Raw genomic sequence first — 6,730 nt, 5'->3', positions numbered from 1 at the left:
GCCACCTCCTCCTCCGCTGGGGGAGGCCCTGCGCGGCTGAGGGCGTGCCTGGCGTGTGTGTGTGGGTGTGTGCGTGTGTGTGTGGGTGTGTGCGTGTGTGTGTGTCCGTGTCTGTCTGTTTCTAGGTCTCTGTGTCTGCGTGTCTCTGCGTGTAGGGGAGCACACATGTGTCCCTCAGTGGCCTCAGGGATGGGAGGTGCTAGTTCAAATCCCCACTCTGCCACTTCCCTCTGTTGTGACTCTGGAGATTAACTCCACTTCTCTGTGCCTCAGCTTCCTCACCTGTAAACCAGGGATTGAAAAGCAGAGACATCACTGCCGACCAAGGGCTGTCTAGTCAAAGCTACGGCTTTTCCAGTAGTCCTGTATGGATGTGAGAGTTGGACTATAAAAAAGGCTGCTGAGCAGGGAAGAATTGATGCTTTGGAACTGTGGTGTTGGTGAAGACTCCTGAGAGTCCCTTGGACTGCAGGGAGATCCAACCAGTCCATCCTAAAGGAAATCGGTCCTGAATAGTCATTGGAAGGACTGGTGCTGAAGCTGAAGCTCCAATACTTTGGCCACCTGATGTGAAGAACTGACTCATTAGAAAAGACCCTGATGCTGGGAAAGATTGCAGGCAGGAGGAGAAGGGGACGACAGAGGATGAGATGGTTGCATGGCATCACTGACTCAATGGACATGAGTTTGAGCAAGTTCCGGGAGTTGGTGAAAAACCAGGAAGCCTGGCGTGCTGCAATCCATGTGGTTGCAAAGAGTCCGACATGACTGAGCGACTGAACAACAAACCAGGGATACTCAGCTCAAAGGGTTCAAAGGGCTGTTTCGGGATTACTGGGTTAACGCAAAGCCTTAGGAAAGTGCCAGGCCCATAATAAGCTCCCCTCAGTCTTACCACTGTCACCCCTATCCCATCTCCTGGCCACATCTGGTGTGTTCACAGGTCACCAAAGAGCCCCCCAAGGATTCCCTGGTGGCTCAGTTGGGAAAGAATCTTCCTGCAATGCAGGAGACCGAGATTCAATCCTTGGGTCAGGAAGATCCCCTGGAATCTTGACAATGGCAAGGAAATGGCAACCCAGTCCAGTATTCTTGCCTGGAAAACTCCATGGACAGAGGAGCCTGGTGGGCTACTGTCCATGGGGTCTCAAAGAGTCGGACATGACTGAGTGACTAACACTTCACTTCAAAGAGTCCCCACAGCACCCAGGAGAGGCTCCCAACACGGGACTTGGCAGCCCACACCCACCTCCCACTCACCCTGAGCTTCCTGTTGCAGGGTCATTGGGAGACAGAGGTTGCGGGGACTGCTGGACTGCAGTGGGGTGACCACCCCCAGCACCACGATGCAGCAGGGTTCAGAGCCTCCTGCCCCCTTCTGACTGGACACTGGGTCTGGGGCTTCAGTGAGAGCCCAGGAAACTTCTACTTTGCTGGAGGTGACACTCCACAGCTCTGGGTATCTGCCTGGTTAGAAACACCTGGGGAACTTTTTAAAATATTAGTTCCAGGATAGTCTCTTCAACAGATAGTGTTGGGAAAACTGGATAACTACATGATCAAAATGAAATTGGACCTCTCTCTGAAGGTACTCACAGAAATTAACTTGAAATGGATCAAAGACACTTTGTTGTTCAGTCACTCAGTCACATCTGACTGTTTGCTTCCCTGTCCATCACCATCTCCCAGAGTTTGCTCAAACTCATGTCCGTTGAGTCGATGATGCCATCCAACCATCTCATCCTCTGCCACCCTCTTCTCCTCTTGCCTTTAATCTTGCCCAGGATCAGGGTCTTTTCCAATAAGCTGACTCTTCACATCAGGTGGCCAAAGTATTGGAGTTTCAGCTTCAGCTCAGTCCTTCCAATGAATATTCAGGGTTAATTTCCTTTAGGATGGACTGGTTTGATTTCCTTGCTGTCCAAGGGACTCTCAAGAGTCTTCTCCAGCACCACAGTTCAAAGACATCAATTCTTTGGCTCTCAGCCTTGTTTATTGTCCAGCTCTCACATCCATACACAACTACTGGAAAAACCATAGCTTTGACTATATGGGTGTTTGTAGGCAAAGACACATAATACCTAATAACCTAATACCTGATAAAACTCCTAGAAGAAAATGTAGTAGCTCCTGAGAGTCATGTACACACTTCTATATTCAAAATAGATAACCAACAAGGACCTACTGCATAGTACATGGAGCTCTATTTAATGTTATATGCCAGCCTGGATGGGAGTGAGGTTGGGGGAGAAAAGATACTGTGTAAGTATGGCTGAGTTGCTTAGTTGTTCACCAGAAACTACCACAACATTGTTAATCGGCTATATCCCCAATACAAAACAAAAAGTTTAAAACTTGAAAAAAAAAAAAAAAAACAGTAGCTTCTCAGTATGGGTCTTGCAATAATGTCTCGGTTATGACATCAGAAGCACAAACAACAAAAGAAAAAAAAATCAACAGGTAGGACTATATCAACTTAAAAGTTTCTATACCGGATGCAAAGAACTGACTCATTAGAAAAGACCCTGATGCTGGGAAAGATTGAAGGCAGGAGGAGAAGGGGACAACAGAGGATGAGATGGTTGGATGGCATCACCAACTCGATGGACAGGAGTTTGAGTAAGCTCCGGGAGTTGGTGATGGACAGGGAGGCTGGTGTGCTGCGGTCCATGGGGTTGCAAAGAGTCGGACATGACTGAATGACTGAACTGAGCTAAACACTGCAAAAGAAACAATTAAAATAAAAAGGCACCCTTAGGACTACCTTGGTGATCCAGTGGTTAAGAATCTTCCTGCCAAAAATAAAAAAGAATCCTCCTGCCAATGCAGGGGACACAGTCTTGATCCCTGGTCCAGGAAGATTCCATGTGCTGAGGGGGCAGCTAAGCCTGAGCTCCAGCACTGCTGAAATCTGTGCTTGCGTGCTCTGGAGCCTGTGCCCCGAAATAAGAGACACCACCAGAAGGAGAGGCCTTCCCTGGAGGCTCAGCTGGTAAAGAGTCCGCCCGCGATGCAGGAGACCCGCGTTCGACCCCTGGTCGGGAAGATCCCCTGGAGAAGGGAAAGGCTACCCATTCCAGTATTCTGGCCTGGAAAATTCCACGGACTGTGTAGTCCATGGGGTCGCAAAGAGTCGGACGCAACTGAGCGACTTTCACTTTCACCACAAGCCGAGGCCTGTGCGATACAACTGGAGAGTGACTCCCACCCACTGCAACTAGAGAAAGCCCAGGCACAGCAACAAGGGCCCAGCGCAGCCAAAAAATAAATTAATGATAAAAAGGCAGCCTATGGCATGTGGGAGAATTATTTCAAGGCTTGCATCTGATAAGGGGTTCATATCCATAATTCATAAAGAACTCATACAACTCAATAACAGCAACAACAAAAACCGCTTTAAAATTGGGTAGGGGAGACTTCCCTGGCAGTCCAGTGGTTAAGACTCCATGCTTCGAATGCAGAGGGTGCAGGGGTCCAATCCCTGTTCCGGGAACTAAGATCCCATATGCCTTGAGGCCAAAAAAAAAAAGAGAACAGGAGCTAAATGGACTTTTTTTTTTTTTTTTTTTTCCTGAAGAAGACACACAAATGGCCAACAGCACACAAAAGTGCTCCATAGGTGAGTATCACCTGCCACATCAGTAAATAAAGGATGTTGCTGCCCTCAATCACTGAGGCGGCCCCAGACTCTGCTCCCCGAGGAGACTCAGGATGGAGAAAAGGATGCTGGCCCTAGATAGTTCAGGTGCAAATCAAAGGAATGATTTCACTAAGCCTAGATTCTTGCTTCCCATACCTAGAAAAGCACTAAATTCATTAACTTTGGCATGTCTGATTTTCTTTCATTATTGTAACGGTTATATTTTGATGTTCCCACTATGTGGTTTTTGTCGCATAACCTCCTATATATCCTAGCTCCTACCTGATCTCTTCAGAGCATTTCCTCAGAGTTTATTTGAGAGGCTGTCTCCCAGGCTTAAGTCCTCAGCAGGTCTGTTGAATAAAACATGCTTCAACTTTGAGGTTGTACATTTTTTCATCAACAGCAGAGCATCACCAATCATCAGGGAAATGCAAATCAAAACCACAAACTAAGATATCACCTCACACGTGTAAGAACGGCTATCATCCAGAGATGACCGGTGCTGGAGAGGATGTGGAGAAAAGAGAACATTTGTACCCTGTTGGTGGGGATATAAACGGGCCCAGCCATTGTGGAGAACAGTCTGGAGATTCCACAAAAAATTAAAAACAGAACCACCGTATGATCCAACAATCCCACTTCTGGCTACTTATCCAAAGAAAACGAAAACAGAACATCAGAGAGATACCTGTGCTCCCATGTGACTGCAGCTTTATTCAGAACAGTCGAGATATGAAAACAACCTGTGTCCACCAGTGGATGAGTATGGATAAAGATGCAATAGACACATACAATGGAATACTATTCCATCATGAGAAAAAAAGAGAATCTTGCCATTTGTGACAACTTGGATGGATCCTCAGGTTATGCTAAGTGAGATAAGTCAAAGAAGTGGGATGTCTCTTCTACGTAAAATCTTAAAAAATAAAAAGAATCTGAGAAAACAGAGTGGGATGGTGGTTAGCAAAGGCAGGTGATGGGGTATGGGAGAAATGTTGAAGGAACACACTTACAGCTAGCAGGTAAATAAAGCCTGGGGACCTAATACACTGTACAAGGACTACACACAACAAAACTGTATTATAAATATTAAGCCTACTGAGAGAATAGATCTCAGTCACTAGAAGAAATTTTGTTGTTGTTATTCAGTCGCTAAGTTGTGTCCAACTCTTTGTGACCCCATGGGCTGCAGTGCACCAGGCTTCCCTGTCCTTCACTGCCTCCCAGAGTTTGCTCAGATTCATGTCCATTGAGTCGGTGATGCCATCCAACCATCTCATCCTCTGTCGCCCCCTTCTCCTCCTGCCCTCAATCTTGCCCAGCATCAGGGTCTTTTCCAATGAGTCAGCTCTTTGCATCAGGTGCCCAAAGTACTGGAGCTTCAGCTTCAGCGTCAGTCCTTCTAATGGGTATTCAGGTTTGATGTCCTTTGGATTGACTGATTTGATCTCTTTGCAGTTCAAGCGACTCTCAAGCGTCTTCTCCAGCACTGGAATTCTCCAGTGCACAGCCTTCTTTATGGTCCGGCTCTCCCATCCGTACATGACCACTGGAAAAACAATAGTTTTGACTACATGGACCTTTGTCAGCTCCTAGGAGTGCACCCTCCTAAAGCCACATCAGAAAGGGGGCCCTTGGACTGGGTGGAGACTAGCATCTGTAGTCTGTTAATGACCTTCCTGTCTGCCGCTTTCTGCACTTGAAGCAATTAAGGAAAGAAATCACTCAGCCAAGTGTACCAGACTCCTCCACTCCTTGGATGGAGAACTGAAAATCCCAGACAAGCCAGGGCGGAAGGGTGGGGGACAGGCCCTCTCACCCTGCAGGGGGATCCCCAGGGTGCTTGGTCTTCTCTGGGTGTTCGTGTGGGAAGTCCCTTTGCCTCATTTCCTCTCACCCCAATATTTCCTCCCTTGGAAAACAGGCGTACGTGAAAAAGGCTTCCGCCGACTGAAAACTGGGTGGAGGGGGGCGAGCTGGTGGCCAGGGGAAGAGAGGAGTTTTAGAGACTGGAGCAGAACTTTGGGGGTGAGCGCGGACTGTGACAGCTGTGGATGAAAATAATCAATAAACAACCCATAATAGGAATAAAAAAGGGTTTTATTTGAGCCAAACTGAGGACTATAGCCCCGAAGAGAACCTCTCAGGCTATTCTGAGGAACTGCTCCAGAGAAACAGGGTTTTCAGCATAATTTTATGTCTTGTCAGAACACAGAATGTCAAACAAGTCAGGGAGATGTTCCTTCAAGGTTTCACAGAAAACAAATCAGGGTGAATACAGTGAGTCAGTATGGTCTTGGCGCCTGGGAACGGAGTCTTATCACCAAAGGAGTTACCAGCATGGACGTCCCAGGAAGAGAGGCATATCATCTTTATCTTTAACGTGGATATTCTTCTGGTCAATGCCTCCTTTTGTTTAACGATTGAAGAAGCAAATGCACAGTATTTGTCTGATAGGCCACAAGCAGTCTGTTCTAGTTAGCATCAAGTTCAAGTTAATTCATGGACAAGGCAGAATGGGCTCCCTAAACCTCAGTATGTGAGCATTTCTTCTATCACACCCATGGAAAGAGAAGGGCAGTGCCCCAGACCCAGTGGCTCTTAGAGAGAGGCCGGATAGGGGAGCTATTTAGTTGTCACTGTGTTGGAAAGAGGACAAGCCCAAAGAATTCCTATAACAGGACAAAGGGAAGAAGGGGTGACCTCTGAAGGGGCCAGGAAGCTCCAAGATGCAGTCTCTGGAAGCTGCCTCCAGCTGAGAGCTCACCATCCACATTTTGAGGTTTCACAGAAAACAAATCAGGGTGAATACAGTGAGTCAGTACGGTCTTAAATACCAGGTGGCCCGGTATTTACCCAGAGTGGATGCATGTCCTCCAAGAAAGGGTAAAGGTCACCTGGCTGGGCTTGCGTGCTCATGGGCAGACACCCTTGGGCTGTGAATCTCTCACAAGGAGGGACCCCCAAGATGTAATCAGATGGAGTGTATTTTATGAACCAGCCAGAAAGCAAAGAGAAGGTAGGAGGAGATCAGGGACGTTGCTCTAGGAAGTGGGTGGTTTGCCTGTACAAGTGGGTCCCTCCGCC

This window comes from Dama dama, chromosome 2 (assembly GCF_033118175.1).
Source record: "Dama dama isolate Ldn47 chromosome 2, ASM3311817v1, whole genome shotgun sequence".
Lineage (NCBI taxonomy): Eukaryota > Metazoa > Chordata > Mammalia > Artiodactyla > Cervidae > Dama > Dama dama.
This window is presented reverse-complemented; position numbering follows the sequence as displayed.